The 17,820-nt window shown below is 43.3% G+C and overlaps 1 long non-coding RNA gene across 1 annotated transcript in view; it reads right to left on the bottom strand.

Annotated features, from left to right (window-relative positions):
• Positions 1-15,247, bottom strand: part of LOC115084046 — a 60,158-nt gene extending 44,911 nt beyond the window's left edge. The window contains exons 1-2 of the long non-coding RNA XR_003854457.1: positions 14,912-15,247; positions 5,774-5,891 (exon numbers count right to left, since the gene is read on the bottom strand). This is a non-coding gene — a long non-coding RNA (uncharacterized LOC115084046). The remainder of the gene's footprint in view (positions 1-5,773; positions 5,892-14,911) is intronic.
• Between the last annotated feature and the right edge of the window lie 2,573 nt (positions 15,248-17,820).

Here is a 17,820-nt window from a genome sequence, read left to right as displayed (position 1 = left end):
TTGTTAAAAAAAAGATTCTCACATTAAGTTATATCAACTTTACCAAAGATGAGAAAACAATCTATTTCTCTAATGTACATATGTGCTTGGCGTTGTTTTGGAAGCACCCTGTAAGAATATAGCCATTTCACCTTGGAAGTCTCAGATATCAGACACTTTAGCCTTTTTTGCAGTAAGGTTTAGACAATGCATTTCCACAAAATTCCTTGAAGGCCCTGTTGGCAGCAATGCCTTTTACAAGAGGAAGAGTTAAAGGCCTATCAGTGGCTTCTCATCCTGATGTGGGTTTTTAAGAGAAGTAAAGAAACTTTAACCACCCTTCAAACCAATTACACCCCAACCAGGATAAATGTTGTGGAAAGGGAGGGGAGGGTGAATGGTTAGAGGGGATTAATGTTGGGGGGAGGTAAGAGTTTGGATGAGGTGAGGAAGGGTTGGTAAACAGAACTATGCAACCACATATACAGGATAATGTTTATTATTATCCATCTCAGGCTCCCAACTAAAGTATCCTTGCATGCAACGACTAAACAGCACAGGAGGCTGCAGAACACTTTTTTGGTTGGGGAGCCATGCAAATTTCCATCAACTCCACCTCCATCCCCGCCACCAACGTGGTGGGGAGAGAAGGGGAGAGGCAAGAGCTGGGAGCAGGGGGAAAGGGCTAGGGGCAGGTAGAGAGGAGGGGACTGAAGGGAGAGGGAAAAAAAAAAAAGGCTTGGCGGCCCCAACATAATTACCCCCACACACCCCCAAAAAAATAATGAAAACTCAGCAGCTCAAACATAACACCCCCCCCCCCCCCCTCCTGCACACACAGGAAAAATGATAGACTCGGCAGCCCCAACATAACACCACACATACACACACACTAAAAACAATAATTAGGCCTCTCTTATCTCCCTTCAGCCCCTCCTCTTTCTTTCTGCCCTCCAGGCCCTTCCTTGCTTCCTCCATCATCATCCCTTTTCTTCTCCCAGCCCTCTCCTTCCCCCCTTCAGGAATTCACTTCTCTCCCTATCCCACTTTTCTCCCTTTAGCCCCTCCTTTCTTCCCCTATCACCAACCCCCTTGATCTAACCTCCTACCCCATCTCCTCACTCTTCCTTTTCCCCTTCCCCAACCCTCCTCTATAACATGCACCATCTACTCTTTTCCCTTCTGCCTCCCTTCCCTGATCCCCTACTTTTTATGCATCTTTTTTTCTTTTCCCTCATCTCACCTCTCTCCTTGTTCTCTCTCCCTCCAGCACTTACCCCTTGCTCTTCTCCAGCCCTCATTCCCTGCTCTCCAGCTCTCTCAGTCCTCCTCACAAATTTACCTTGCAACTCTTCCCTCCTCCAGGGTCTCTTAGAAGCACTAAGCAGCAGCAATGGGAGTAATGCATCTCCAGACAGGTCCAGAGACCACAGCAGTGAAAAGGAAGAACAGGTCAGGCAACCATAGCAGCTGCAAGAAACGGATGGGTCCACATAGGCAGGAACTAAAGGAAGAGAAGGCAGGTCTGACAGCAGTGTTGGCGGCAAGGAAAGGGAAGCCCAGAGGTGCATAACAAGTCAGATCCACAAGACAGGATGAGATAATAGGGTTTAGCCTCATAAAACCTAAGAAATGGGTCTGGTCTAACCATAAAGTGAGCCTAAAATGTGGATGCTCCCTTTTAAGCTTGCTCAGAGTGGAAGTTACATCTTTAAGACAAAACGTCTGCTGCAAACATGCTGTAGAGAGGGCGTTGTAGAAGCAAGGAAGGAGTTGATCATGCTGATGCTGAATCCGACGCTTTTTGCTTGCCGGCCAAATTTTGGTGGGGCCATGGTCTCTGTGGCACATCCTTTTCCAACGCCTACGAAAGAGCACTGATTCATTTTCTACTTCATAGTGTTTCTCCTAGAGGCACAGGGATTTCCCACTGTACACACCCGGTTCTGACCCTGTAAAATAGGATTGAGCTAGACTAGTGCTACTCCGTCAATAAGGAAAAGGTTAAATGCTGGGTAGAGCATGAGTGAATAAAATACTGGAAGAAGCACAAGTAGGAGAGGGAGTGAATGTGGTCTCCTCCACTTCTTCCTGAAATTGGCAATGCAAACTTGGGCTGTCTGAGGTGGTGGGAGAGAGTCAGAGTAAGGGGATGCATGAGAACCACGTGGGAGGAAGGGTTGTAAAAAGGAGTGCAAAGGCACAAGACCTTGGGAAAGGATGGAAAAGAGCTGGTAGAAATAGAGTGGAAAGGAGCAAATAAATGAAAGGGTCATAAGAACATAAGAAAATGCCATACTGGGTCAGACCAAGGGTCCATCAAGCCCAGCATCCCGTTTCCAACAGTGGCCAATCCAGGCCATAAGAACCTGGCAAGTGCCCAAAAACTAAGTCTATTCCATGTAACCATTGCTAATGGCAGTGGCTATTCTCTCAGGGGCGGATTTTAAAACGAGCGCGAATAGCCTACTTTTGTTTGCGCTCCAGGCGCAAACAAAAGTACGCTGGATTTTAGTAGATACGCACGGAGCCGCGCGTATCCGCTAAAATCCTGGATCGGCGTGCGCAAGGCTATCGATTTCGTATAGCCGGCGCGCGCCGAGCCGCGCAGCCTACCCCCGTTCCCTCCAAGGCCGCTCTGAAATCGGAGCGGCCTCGGAGGGAACTTTCCTTTGCCCTCCCCTCACCTTCCCCTCCCTTCCCCTACCTAACCCACCCGCCCGGCCCTGTCTAAACCCCCCCCCCTTACCTTTGTTGGGGGATTTACGCCTCCCAGAGGGAGGCGTAAATCCCTGCGCATCAGCGGGCCTCCTGCGCGCCGGGACGCGACCTGGGGGCGGGTCCGGAGGGCACGGCCACGCCCCCGGGCCGCCCCGGGCCGTAGCCACGCCCCCGGAATGCTCCCGACACGCCCCGAAAACGCCGCGCGGTTTGGGCCCGCCCCCCCGACACGCCCCCTGACACGCCCCCTCCAAAAACCCCGGGACTTACGCGACTCCCGGGGCTCTGCACGCGCCGGTAGGCCTATGTAAAATAGGCTTCCCGGCGCGCAGGGCCCTGCTCGCGTAAATCCGCCCGGTTTTGGGCGGATTTACGCGAGCAGGGCTCTGAAAATCCACCCCTAAGTGAACTTAATAACAGGTAATGGACTTCTCCTCCAAGAACTTATCCAAGAGCCAAAGGTGGTGATAGGGGGTGAAGCTCGCCTAAGATGATGGTGCAGTAGGAGTGGGGCAGAGGTGGTAATGAAGAGTATGGTAAAGGGGTGATAAAATGGAAGAAGATGATAGACAGAAGCAGTGATTGGGAAGTGGAAGAATTTGAGATATAGAAGGGTGAGTGATGGCAAAAGGGTGTGTGTGAGAAAGCCAGAAACGCGATGAGGGAGGGTGCAGAATAGAGAGCCAGGGAGGATATTGTGGGAGGGGAAGGGAAGATTATGCAAGGGGATGATTGAGGTGAGAATGAATCAGAAACAGAGACGGAGTGAATATGAGAGGGGATAATTGGTAGTGAGAGAGGCAGAACAGGGAGGATAGGGTGAAGAAGTAAGAACAGAGGGGCTGGGTCCTCCCCATACATCCCTCACAGCTCCTTGACTTATGTTCCTGGGTGTCTCCTTCCTTCTCCTTCACTCAGCAGTCAGTTGAGTCCCAAGGCCTGCGATCACAGAGACCTGAAGCAGTGGTTGTGTCTCTCTGTGACTGATCCAGCACCCTCCCATTCTCTTTTACCTGCTGCCTATTGAAACGTGGAGAGAGGAGGAGGAGGGAGTGAGGCTGGAGTGGACGCAGCGGAGGAGAATATAATTGTTCTGTTCTCTTATCCAGCCCCTCCCTTTCTTCACCCTGTAGGCTGCCCAGGGGGAGGGGCTGGAGTAGTAAGCAGAACATCTGTTTTTTTGTCTGCCTGAGATTTGTGGCACTGGCCAGTGGTATCAGGGCATGAGCTCTGTGTGTCCATGGCTAGTGACCTCCCTTGTCCTCATAAATACAGTACAGTTCACATTTAGCTTTCTCAGAAATTACTTTCAGATATATTCCATTTGCATTCCTAATGTATTTAACTCAAATGTATTTATTCAAAATCTTTTACAGGAAAGTTAACTGTCAACTGTACTGCATTTCAAGAGAGAGAAAAATAAAGAAAGAATAATTAAATAATCATTAATCATGAGGGCCATAGCTGTCCACCAGTAGAGAAATAAAAAAGGATGAAATGGACCATTGTGGGCAGTGCCAACAATACAGAGAACTTCCCACCTTTCTCAGATTGTTGGCTGACAATAGACCATTGTGGCATCGTGAAACAGAGCTACAAATGATGATGTCTGTCTCTCATCAATTTAACATGAACACGTAGCAGCTATCAGCAGAAAAGGACTTTTTTTGTCCATCCACTGTGATCATTTGTGCCTGCCTACAGAACTGTCATAGGGCTTATTCAATCTCTAGCTTTCTCCCTCTCTCCACTACTAAAGTCCCTGTACTATCTCATGCATGCTTGACTTCTGCCACTTTTTTGGCTCCTATAACCTCTGGGGGGGACGTCTGTTTCAAGTATCCAACACCCTCTCATAGAGAGAGCTTTTTCTCTCATTCCTTATGAATGTTCCTCTCTTCAGCTCCATATGATAACCCCTTATCCTTCAGCTTTTCATTCTAAGGAAAATATTACCATCTGGAACTTCATTACAACCTGCTAGATATTTGAACGTTTGTATGACATATAGCTCTGCTTTCCCGTCTTTCTTCTAGACGATACATCTTTAGCTCCTTCAGTCTTTGCATAGTTTATAGTGCAAGCCATGCACCAGCTTGGTGATCCTTGTTGATGTCCTTTTTAAGATTTAATTTCCAGAACTGAACTCTTACCAGAAACTTACAGAGAGAAAACATTAGGGAAAGGATTGACAAGCATACAATGAGGAAGTGCCGAAAATGAAAGCTGAACCAGAATCAAAATGTACATGCAATAATCACACTGCTTTCCAAGGAATAAATCTCGTTATTGACTTTGGAAGATTTTCTATCTCTGTTAACCATCGCCACTGAATACCTAAAAGAGCAGTAGATATTAATTCATCCTGGTTCTTGGTCAAAGTATCAAAGATGCAAAAGCCAGGGCTTAAATTTCTGGGAAGAGGTTGGTTTTCGAATTCTCAGTGACTCTTTGTTCCATTTGCTATGCAGACAATATAAACTAAAATTTGAGATTTATCATGCCATTCCCTTTGTCATCATTCTACGTTATAAACTTGGAAGAAGTAGTATTCAAAGGACTAAAGAGGGCATTAATCGCATCTCACATAGTGTGGGATGCAGATAAAGAACATTTAAATTGTAGACATAGTTTTCTTTTTTGAAGCACGGAATGCATATTGTGAAAAATATTTTAGTTGTGCCTGATTTAAATGGAGCAACTTTTAACATCTTTCATGTACACCTGTGTTGATTGCCAAGCAATGTTCTGTTACCATTTATGAAAAGAGCTAGGAAATATAGATATAATTTTTCTCTGATTATAAGCAATCCTGAAGTATTATTGAAGCCTAAATTATAAGTATTGTCAATATCCATTAGCCAGAAAGAAAAAAGCAAAAGAAATTGAGATATATATAACCAGTAACATATGGAAATACTAAAATGTATATCACAGTTGACATGTATTATATTGTGTAGGCATGGGCATTATTGATGTTTTGTCACTTAACCCTACCAACTTTCACATATCACATACATCACCTTCTGCCTCTTATAAGCTTTTGTTTTTCAATCAACCTCCATCACTGTACCTCTTAGACAGACCTGGGATTCTCAGGGGATCTTTATTCTGCTCATTGTACTCTGGGCCTTCTGCATATTCCCATCATGGGTCTCCTCACAGTCATCTCAACTTGCTTTGTATCTTACCTGTGGAGGAGGCGTAGAATAATTCAATCCATATTTCCTTTTCAGGACAATAGGAACTGCAAATTATGATTGGTTAATTAACTACAATCTTTCAGCCGCTTAAATAAGGTACATTTATCAATGTATTTAAGAAGAGGAAAAAATAGAACGCATGCTGAAATGATCAAAATGCAAAGCAAAAACATTTGATTAACTTGCTCTGGGTTCAAGATATAAACATGAAACATAATTTAAACTACCCTAGCTGTTGGCAACTGAAGCACTTAGCTAATTTTTTTTTTTTAAATCATGAAATCTTACGATGGGCCAATCAGCCCCAATGACCTTTAGCACAACTGCATTTTTGTGAGAGGGGAGAGGCTTAGTAAAGCAGCACTGAAGGAGGATAATTTTATGACAGCTCATATAGCAGTAAGGTCTGTGAGTACACTGTACATGCAATCTTTACTGAGTATTTTGAAAGCAAACTCTGCACCTGATTTGCAGGTTTTTTTCCCCATAGTCACAGAATGGTGGGGAAAGCCTTAGTAAATCAGGCCTTTATGTGCATGAGTTTGCTCTGAAAATCCTTGGGTGACTGGCCAAGTGCATTCACAGATTACTTCGCACAAGTTAGATCTGCTGCAATCAGGGCAACATTTGTGCAGGGTAATTTATGTACACACTTTTTAAAATGAAAAAAAACTATATGTGTAAGTCACAACTCTGGACTCCAGCACATATGAAACTGGGTTATGTATGTATTTTACATGCACTGGCCCCTAATTGATTTTCAAAATGTTATATACTCGCAACAACAGGGTTTTAAGCACATAAGACAGTTTGAAAATCAAGCCCTTAAATATTTTATATACCAATCCCATTCCCCTGTCACGAACACGGATAAATCACTAAGCCTTGGATCTGAAATAACAAAAGCAAGATTCACAAGTGGCACAGGACTCTATCCAGTAAGAAAGCAAAAAGGGGTTACTGAGGAAGCTGACATGCAAGCAGAGGTATGCAACGCTGCTAGGGATAATGACCCACAAAGAGAAGAAAACGCAGATGCTGCTGATGTTTTTCCTCAGCAGAAGAATGAAAGGATGGATCGGTTAAAATGGACTTTATTGAAACTTGCCCGACTCTGGCCGAGTTTCGCTCTGCCGAGCTGCCTCAGGGGCTTGTTGAACCAGAAACTTGGCTCTATATACTTTTGCTGATTTTCAAGGATGAAGGAACATGAGTAAACACACCGAATCCCGACTTGTCACTTGTGATTCATAAGTCACTTGTGTGAGCAGTGTTGATGCGATTCTTTGTTGAACTAGCACCCGGTCACATACCGCTCTTGCAGCATTTGTCAGAGCGGTATGTGACCGGGTGCTAGTTCAACAAAGAATCGCATCAACACTGCTCACACAAGTGACTTATGAATCACAAGTGACAAGTCGGGATTCGGTGTGTTTACTCATGTTCCTTCATCCTTGAAAATCAGCAAAAGTATATAGAGCCAAGTTTCTGGTTCAACAAGCCCCTGAGGCAGCTCGGCAGAGCGAAACTCGGCCAGAGTCGGGCAAGTTTCAATAAAGTCCATTTTAACCGATCCATCCTTTCATTCTTCTGCTGTCCGCTACATTGGATCGGTTACCGGTTTGTTTTCTTGGACCGATGTTTTTCCTCAAACATAAAACTTCACAGTCTCAGAACCTGAGGAGTATGACAGTGATAATCAGCCAGAAGGAGATGCGGCACCCATAGAATCAGAGCTAAAAGATCAAATAAAGGAAATCCACCACTATGCATGTGCTGCCCAATTCAAGGAAAAGATGTGCCTGAGCCGACTTCATGGAGAGACATTGAGAATATGCCCCCTTTGAGGCAGAAAAATGGAGAAATACCTCAAAAGAAGAAATAGAGGCTCTTCATAAAAATAAGACATAGAAGCTGACTAAACTGCCAAGAGGCAGACAAGCTGCAAGATGCCGATGGATTTTTTAAACTAAGTATGAAATGTGCAAAGACCCAAGGCAAGATTGTTGGCCAACGGTTATATGCAAAAATATGGTGTTGGCTTTGAAGAAGTAGGAGAATGGCATGTAACCAAACTATGAAAGCTGTTCCATATTTCAGAAACACAGTAGCAAGTCATTCAAGAGCTGTTGTCTTCAGTGCGGCAGAGCAGTTCAAAGGCAATACAGTCCCCTGACATGGGCCATGTTTCACTGGTGAGGCTGTGTTGGGAGGGGCATAAAGGTATACTCCTTACATCTGTACGAAAGAGACAAACATATAAAGGAAAAGAGGCAACTGCAAACAACATAAAGAGCATTATTCAATATACAGAGCATGGGATTTTTTCCTACCAATGGGGCTTCCACTCTCACACACACAAGCACTGCCCCACTCTCATCCCCCAAGCTCTCTCCTCACCCCCTAATGATCCCCATTCAGCTCCTTTTAATCTCACTGAAATGATCCCCTTTTCCTCTGGGTGCTCCATGCTCATTCCCCTCTCATCCTGTTCCCTGCAGGCTGGCTGGGAAGAGAGGGGCTGGATCAGGAAGCAGAGGGCTATTCTTTGCTAAGTGGGATTCAGCACAGCTGGAAGGCAGTAAATCTTAAGCCAGCCTGCTGCCTCCTCAGATTTTTGCTGCCCTAGGCCCAGGCCTAGTGTGCCTGTTATTGACAAATCCAGGCCTGGTTCTGATGTTGCAGTTTTGGGGCTCAGGAAGGATAGAGGAGTGGCATATCGCCAGCACCCCAGGCTTCTCACCCCATTGGGACTGATTAGCAGAGTTGCTATTCTTAGGGCTGAAGGTGAACTCAAGCCCTACCTGGAACAAATGGATTCACAGTTTGAGAGCAAGTTGGCACACCGCTACCAAGTTTGCACAGCCATTTTGGAGGCTTATCTATGTCTAGATTTAGTTTCCACATTTTTCTTTTCTGTTTATTACATCTTGTAATTTAAAGTGGTTTTCCATTCCATTTTGCCTTTTGTCTGTATCATTAATATAAATGCACAGGATATTGATAAAATGCAGCTTATAAATAACTAAAATAGTTGGTTCAAAACATCTTTTCCATTTATTATCTGCAAAACACATTGTGCAATGCATTATGTACTATTTTACTAATTTAGCAGGGCCTTTTTACTCATCTAGAGTAAAAAGATCTAACTAAACATAAATAGTTAGCTAAGGCTAGCTGGACATAGCCATAAGAACATAAGAACATAAGAAAATGCCATACTGGGTCAGACCAAGGGTCCATCAAGCCCAGCATCCTGTTTCCAACAGTGGCCAATCCAGGCCATAAGAACCTGGCAAGTACCCAAAAACTAAGTCTATTCCATGTAACCATTGCTAATGGCAGTGGCTATTCTCTAAGTGAACTTAATAGCAGGTAATGGACTTCTCCTCCAAGAACTTATCCAATCCTTTTTTAAACACAGCTATACTTACTGCACGAACCACATTCTCTGGCAACAAATTCCAGAGTTTAATTGTGCGTTGAGTAAAAAAGAACTTTCTCCGATTAGTTTTTAAATGTGCCCCATGCTAACTTCATGGAGTGTCCCCTAGTCTTTCTACTATCCGAAAGAGTAAATAACCGATTCACATCTACCCGTTCTAGACCTCTCATGATTTTAAACACCTCTATCATATCCCCCCTCAGTCGTCTCTTCTCCAAGCTGAAAAGTCCTAACCTCTTTAGTCTTTCCTCATAGGGGAGTTGTTCCATTCCCCTTATCATTTTGGTAGCCCTTCTCTGTACCTTCTCCATCGCAATTATATCTTTTTTGAGATGCGGCGACCAGAATTGTACACAGTATTCAAGGTGCGGTCTCACCATGGAGCGATACAGAGGCATTATGACATTTTCCGTTTTATTCATCATTCCTTTTCTAATAATTCCCAACATTCTGTTTGCTTTTTTGACTGCCGCCATCATAGATTTAGACAAGGGAAAATTTGCTCACCAATCTGCTACCTTTTTTTAAAGGGGTTAATAAGCATGTGGACAATGGTGAGCCGGTGGATGTAGTGTATTTTGTTTTTCAGATGGCATTTGACATAGTGTCCTACGAGAGACTCCTGAGAAAATTAGAAAGTCTCGGGATAGAATCCAGTGAACTTTTATGGGTTGCAAACAGGAGAAAAGATAGGAAATAGAGAGTAGGACTAAATGGTCAGATTTCTCAGTGGAAAAGAGTAAACAGAGGAGTGCCTCAGGGATCTGTACTGGGACTGGTGCATTTTAATATATTTATAAATGATATGGAAATGGGAACAAAAGGTGATCAGATTTGCAAACAACACAAAATTATTCCAAGCTGATAAATCAAAAGTGGATTGTGAAAAATTGCATGTGGGCATCCAAATGACAGATGGAATTTAAAATGGACAAATGCAAAATGATGGGGAAAAGTAACCCATATTATAGTTTCACGATGTTGGGTTCTATTTTAGGAGTTACCAGCCAGGAAAAGGATCTGGGCATCATAGTGGGCAATGCTTTGAAATCCTCAGCTCATTGTGCGGCAGCCATCAAAAAAGCAAATAAAATGTTAGGAATTATTAGGAAAGGAATAGAGAATAAAATGGAGAATGTCATAATGTCTGTATCGCTTCATGGTAAGGCCGCAGCTGGAGTACTGTGTGCAGTTCTGATGGCCGCATCTCAAAAACAATATAGTTGCATTGAAAAAGGTACAGAGAACAAGAGAAGGGCAACTAAAATGATAAAGAGGAAGGAACTGCTTCCCTATGAGAAGAGGCTAAAGATGATAGGGATGTTCAACTTGGAGAAGAGACAGCCGAGGAAGAATATGAAAGTGGTATATAAAATCATGAGCAAAATAGAATGTGTAAATGTAAATTGCTTATTTACTCGTTCAAAAAAATATAAATGTAGGGAACCTTTGGTAAAAAGAATATACCATTTACTGTGGAGGTCCAGTGCAGAATTAACAAAGAGGGGTCTTGTTGTGCACCCCATCCGCACCCAGCCCACACACGGGCCTGCTCACCTCGCTAACTCCTCTGCAGGTCACGAGTCGGCCTCCCCAGCGGCAGCCGAGAGCTCCTCCAGGCCTTAACGTCCTGCTATGGTGGTCGCCAGGCCTTCCACTGCGTACCAGGCCTCATGCTGGAGTTCAGCATCCTCAGTGGCATTGGCCACGCCACACTTGTAGGGCCATGGGTGGGTCTTAGCTCTGCGGCGTGCCCTGAATGAACGTACGATATAAGGAATTTCATGCCTGCACTTCCTTGCCTTGGCAATCGGGTCGGCACTGTAACAGGCGGATTTTAAATGCCCTGCTCGCGTAAATCTGCCCCGATTTACGCGAGCAGGGCCCTCGCGCGCTGCGCGCCTATTTTGCATAGGCACCGGCGCGCGCAGAGCCCCGGGACGCGCGTAAGTCCCGGGGTTTTTTTAAGGGGGCGTGTCGGGGGCATTTCAGTGGCGGGGCCGAATGACGCAGCGTTTCGGAGGCGGGACGTGACATTTTGGGGGCGGGACCGGGGGCGGGACCCCGGCCCGGGGGCGTGGTCGAGGCCTCCGGACCAGCCCCCGGGTCGGATGACGGCGCGCCAGCACTCCGCTGGCGCGCGTAGATTTACGTCTGCTTCTAGCAGGCGTAAATCGAGGGACAAAGGTAAGGGGGGGGGTTAGATAGGGCCAGGGGGGTGGGTTAGGGAGGGGAAGGTGAGGGGAGGGCGAAAGAAAGTTCCCTCCGAGGCCACTCCGATTTCAGAGCGGCCTCGGAGGGAACGGAGGCAGGCTGCGCGGCTTGCGGCTCGGCGCGCGCAGGCTGCCCAAAATCGGCAGCCTTGCGTGCGCCGATCCAGGATTTTATAAGATACGCGCGGCTATGCGCGTATCTTATAAAATCCAGCGTACTTTTGTTTGCGCGTGCTGCGCGAACAAAAGTACGCGATCGCGCTCTTTTTTAAAATCTACTCCTAAGGGTACTAATTTTCCTCCGCGTTCACAGTCTTGTTCCAATCTTGTTCCAGCATCCTACTGTTCCAGTGTCCTCCTGATCCAGTGTGCTTCTGTTCCAGCGTCTGTCAGTCTCCCCAGGTAGTACCTCCAGACTGATTCTCTGGTACTGACCTCTGCCTCTTCCTTGATCATTGTGCTCGCTGCCTGGATCTTGACCTCTGCCTGTTACTTGACCATTCTTCTCGCTGCCTGGATCTTGACCTCTACCTGCCTTGGGACCTCGTCTGACCTCTGGAACCCTGACCCTTGTTTCATCGACTACTCCTCGGACTGATCCTCAGAACCCCAGCTGCCAATGACATAGAAACATAGAAATGATGGCAGAAGAAGACCAATCGGCCCATCCAGTCTGCCCAGCAAGCTTCACACTTCTTTTTTCTCATACTTATCTGTTTCTCTTGGCTCTTAGTAACCTTTGGTTCTATTTCCCTTTCACCCCCACCATTAATGTAGAGAGCAGTGATGGAGCTGCATCCAAGTGAAATATCAAGCTTGATTAGTTAGGGGTAGTAACCGCCGCAATAAGCAAGCTACACCCATGTTTATTTGTTTACAAAGATTAAATAATTCAGACTATGTTATTCAGCCCTTATTGGTTGTTTTTCTTCTCCCCTGCCGTTGAAGCAGAGAGCTATGCTGGATATGCGTGAAGTATTAGTTTTTCTTCTCCCCTGCCGTTGAAGCAGAGAGCTATGCTGGATATGCGTGAAGTATCAGTTTTTCTTCTCCCTTGCCGTTGAAGCAGAGAGCTATGCTGGATATGCGTGAAGTATTAGTTTTACTTCTCCCCTGCCGTTGAAGCAGAGAGCTATGCTGGATATGCATTGAAAGTGAAGTATGCATTGAAAGCCACATTAACTATCAACAAATATTGAATAAGCCTAATAATTGGTAATACCTATAGCCTTTGAACTCTCCGTTAATTTTACATACTCTTACCCACCCCTGGGTTTTTGGTTTTGTTTTTTTTAAATTTGGAGATGGCAGCCCTCCATCCAGAATCAGAGACCATGTCTCTGATTCTGGCTTATCCCTTGCCTTGTCATCGCCTACACTGTACTGGCCTTCCTTGGTTCTCCAGGCCTACAGTCTAGTGACTGACCACGCTCCCTTGCTGCTCGTGGGCATGCCTCTCTACTACCTCTCCGGGAGACCATGCTCCCATGAGTACCCAGGCTGGATACTTGGACTTGTGGTATTGTTGATTTGTAGTTGGTCTAAATTAATTTGTGCAAGTGTATGTGAATTTGATACTTTATATTAAGTGTTTATTGTTATTGAGATTGCTATAAGTGATCAAATTGTATAAAAGTTTATTTTTCACATGGTTTTTTTGGGTTGTTTTTTTTTTTCTTTATACATTTTTCACAATATAAATTACAAGCATTTACTTGTTTTTTGGTAATTGCGGTATCAGTATTACAGAATAACCATCATAATGACAATTCAATAATAAACAAAAGAATCAAATATACTGATTATCCTAACTAAATAAAGGAAGTTTTAAGAGAATCTGACTTTATCAGTAAAAGATGGAAAAATTGAGCAATAATTTCTATATAGGTAATTAAACAATAAAGAAGGTACAATAATACGCCTATTTACTTTTTATACTGGCTTACCTAATTCCCCAGAAGACCTTTCAATTGCTCAGGCTCTATAAAGGAATAATCCTTCCCTTCCAATTTAACTATACATCTGCATGGGTATTTTAACAGAAAAAAGCCCCCCTTGTCTACAACCTCCTTTTTTAAAGCTAGAAATGTTTTCCTATGTAATTGTGTATTTCTTATTAAGTCGGGAAAGATCCATATTCTTTGCCCATAGAATGTTTTAATTCTGTTACGGAAAACAAATTTCATAATATTCTCTTTGTCTGTTATAAAGGCAAACTGTATTAAGAGTGTGCCTCTATTTCTAACTTCTATTTCCTCCTGTGTTTTGTTTAACAAATCTGAAATATCTAAAGATTCTTGAATACCTTGTTCTTGATCAGCTATTTTTTCCCCTTCTTTTTCCAGATATTTATTCTGTCTTTGATCACCATTTTCTCGTTCTTTTTTCCTCATCCCAACATAAAAGCCTTAATTATCATTGGGTAAGACTGGTCTGAAATTTTTAAAATCTGTGTTAAATAAGATTTAAATAATTCAACAGGACCAATATGTTTTATTATAGGAAAATTAGTTACTCTCAAATTGAGAGCTCTAATTGAATTCTCTACATTTTCCATCCTTTTCTGGATTTCCATTTCACTCTTTATCTGATAACCTTGAACTTTTTCTATATTTTCTAAATGATTATCTAACTCATTGATCTTTTTTTGTTGATCCTCTGTCTTCCCTATATTCTCCTTTAATGAAATGTTAACCTGTTTCACTTCATCAGTTAAGTTGACAATTAAACCATCCAGCTTTACCATATAATACCACAATGATTCCAGCGTTATATTACTTGATTTTAAAGTCACAGATTTAATTAAATCTGATGTCTTGGGCTTCGGTGTACTAGTCTCTCTAGCTTTTACTTGAAGATCTCCAATTTCACTAATTTGGGGTTGTAGAACCACCTGGGGATCTAATTCGGTATTTGATATTCCTTTTATCCCATCTTGTATACTCTCTTGACTTCCAATGTCCTCTGGAGAGATTCCTGACAGACTTGAAGGTATAACCCTTTCATTGCCTGGTGGTGATGGAGTCTCTGGTGCCCCTGGACTTAAAGTTGTCTCCAAGACTATGGGGGGGGAAGATTTTGCTCTGAACCCTCCCCCTCAGCAGTCAATCCTACAGGGGTTACTTGAGGTAATCCTAACCAGTCAGAGACAGTTCGCTGTCCAGGCTTGGCATTGGCAATATTAGAGATAGGCCTTAATTTAGCCTTTCTCTTAGTATGAGGCATAGTTCTATAAGAAAACAAATAATGGAGCACTGGCTCGTACCAGACACAGTCTGATTGTTGTACCTTTATTCTTCAATTAGCGGATTCTCTTAAGGAGGAGAGTTGCAGAGTGAAATATTGCCTACCTGAGTAGAGATTGGAGTCCAAACTAGAGAGAAATTGATTCCTTCCAGAAAATCCAGGCAAAGCCAGGCTAAGCCATTCACCACGCGCCCTTAGGCTCGCGTGGCTTTGGCTTCGCGCCGGCGTCTGCTTCACGCCGCTGAGAGGCTGTTTTTATACTTCCCCTTCCGGGTTCTGCCCCTCTCACCACGTCACAGGCTGCAGCTCCCCGTCGGGGCTGAAGAAATCTCTCTCTCACCCCCGGAATGGCTTCACAGCACAGCAGGAAATAACAAACTTTCAGTTCAATCTCTCTCCTATTTTCACATGTTTTTAAGGTGGTATATTGCATTCTCCTGAATTAGGAACTATGCAAATGTAAGCTTTGATTTTAGAATATCTGAAATTTCTTCACTTAATTTTTTATTTACAAAAAAAAAAAAGATAAAAGACGCTACAAAAAGAATAGAACAGAGCTGGTAAAAATTAAGAAAATACAAAAATAAGGAGGCATGGACTACAGCCGGGAAAGAACAGGGAGAAGAGGAATATGAAAAGGAAAATAGGAAGTAGGCAGTTACAGTCCTCCTGGATTAATAGGTTGAATCTGACCTTTCTGTTGGATAAAAAAAATCACTCATCATGTGAGGTCAATCAGTTGCAGATTCCCTGAACAGCTTACTTGCTATGGTCTCCTCACCTTTGCCCCTTTCTATAATATCTGAACAAAACAGCAGCAACAAAAGCCGCAGTGGAGAGAAAAAAAAAAGCAAAACAGAAAGCCCAGAAGGAGGCAAACACAGGGCAAATAATTCTGGGAAAGATGATTATATGAGGTGATGACAAGATCAAGAACAAAATGTTAATCTCTGTCCATTCCAGCCCTGCTTGGTTATGACTGTCAGGCAGCAGAATAGATGAATGCTTCTTGCACATTGTTGACAGAACTTTGTAGAAAATGAAGCTGAGAAAAGAGAAATAGCATCCAAAGCTAAAAGAAAAAGACAATAAACACATCTAGAATTCTGTAAACCTGGATGGCTACTATTGCTGCCACTATACTTCCTTACCCATCCCCTGCTCCCTATTCCTGCAAGCTCCTCTAGTCTGCCCTCTCGGTGCTCGGGTGTATGGATGCAGGCACAGGACAGGAGACAGCCAATGAAACGAGAGGAGGACCCGCTCAGGAGGGTGTACGGAGAGAACTCAATGAGAATGCCAGAGGAGGCTAAGAAACATAGAGGGTTGGAGGCTGGAGAGATCCAAGATGACACGCTAGGGTGAGGACGTGTGGTGACTCTCTTCACTTACCTGAAAATTTCTTGAGAATGCCCCTTTCGGGGTGGAAGCAGAGGGCCCACGAGATGCTGGTTATGGAAGCCTCTATGCCGGGTACTACGAAGGGGCCGATGGACACCCATATCCTTAGAAGAAATGGACAGCCGGGTCGTAGGAAGGGAGCTGAGAAGACGCGCTGACATCCGGCCCTTTCCATGACTTGCTGACATCATTATCCCAGGCCGAGAGAACAGGCCCCAAAAACCCGGCGGTGAGTCGGACAGCTAACCTTTCTCGTCTAGAGTCGCTCTCGGACGACATCAGGACTGGGGTCCTGCGGGGAATGGAGGAATCTCTGAACTGAGCAGAGAACCCAGAGAACATCGGGGTTGAAGGGGAGAACCCTCATAGAGGAGACATGCAGGCCTTGGAGGAGTTGGTATTGTGGCAAAGCAGTGGAGATTTGGAAGAAGAAACTCCAGCTGAAATCAGAGTGGAATTAATCCTGATGGTAAGACCTGAAGTCTTCACTTTAGAAGCAATATGTAAAACAATAGAGACTTTGAATAGTAATGTATCATTACAGATTTCCCCAATAGTAAAGAGAATGGGACAAATTGAAACTCAAGTTCAAAAATTGAAAGAAAATCCAGTAGAAAATAAACGAGAAGTGGATTTACTGAAATTAAATTATAATGACATGAAAAATCAGCGTCAAGGTTTAATGAAGGATAATTTATGTCTTTAAAGGAAGATGAGAGGAAGAAATGTACAGTTAATTAACTTTCCAAAAAAGTTAACAGTCACTCCAAAAAATATGTGGACAAAGTATGCTCTAGAAGTTTTAAAAATACCTCAAACAACTTTACCGCCAGTGACAAAGATTTTCTACCTTCCTTCCAGATAAAAAATATCTGTTGAGGGTAAAGAATTACAACAGCTTTCCCCATTGAATTTATCAGAAATCCTTGAATCTTTGAATGCAGAGGAAGTCCAATCAGCAACTTTGATTATCTCTTTCTTATGAGACTCTGATAGAGACTGGGTACTTAGAGTATATTTTCCAGTCAAAGAGAATTATTTATGGGTATGAAAGTACAAATTTTCCTAGATCTATCCAAAGAAACACATATAAGAAGAAACCAGTTTTTGGAGATGAGATCTAGTGTAATACAGCTGGGAGCACTATTTTTTCTAAAATTTCCATACAAGTGCTTAGTAAAGTTTAAAGATCTAACTTACACTTTTTTCCAGCTGTTTCAGCTGGATACATTTATAAAGGATAGATCCTCAGCTCTGCCAGAGAGTAGTTTTGTATCAGAACCTATATAACCTCATATTATGTGGGTAAAAGTTCTCTGATTTAAAGAACCATTTGGTAAACCCAGCACTTTCAAATCAATTGTGGTTTTTCTTTTTTTCCTGTATTACAAAGAAGTCGTCTTTTGTGGTGGGTCTCCCGTTTGCTATAGAGAACATTCGATAATTATGACATTAGAATATTTCCTTTAAAAATGTAGAGTTTGTATAGTATTATGGTGTAATGTCATAATTTATTTTCCTTTCAAATTTATAGAAATATATAATTGAAAAAGCAATGCAATAAACAAAAATTATAAAAAAAAAAAAAGAAATACATGGTCATTCATCAAAA

This window comes from Rhinatrema bivittatum, chromosome 2 (genome assembly GCF_901001135.1).
Source record: "Rhinatrema bivittatum chromosome 2, aRhiBiv1.1, whole genome shotgun sequence".
In the NCBI taxonomy this organism is placed as follows: domain Eukaryota; kingdom Metazoa; phylum Chordata; class Amphibia; order Gymnophiona; family Rhinatrematidae; genus Rhinatrema; species Rhinatrema bivittatum.
Note: the sequence above shows the minus strand (reverse complement) of the source record. Positions and strands in the feature narration are given on the sequence as shown.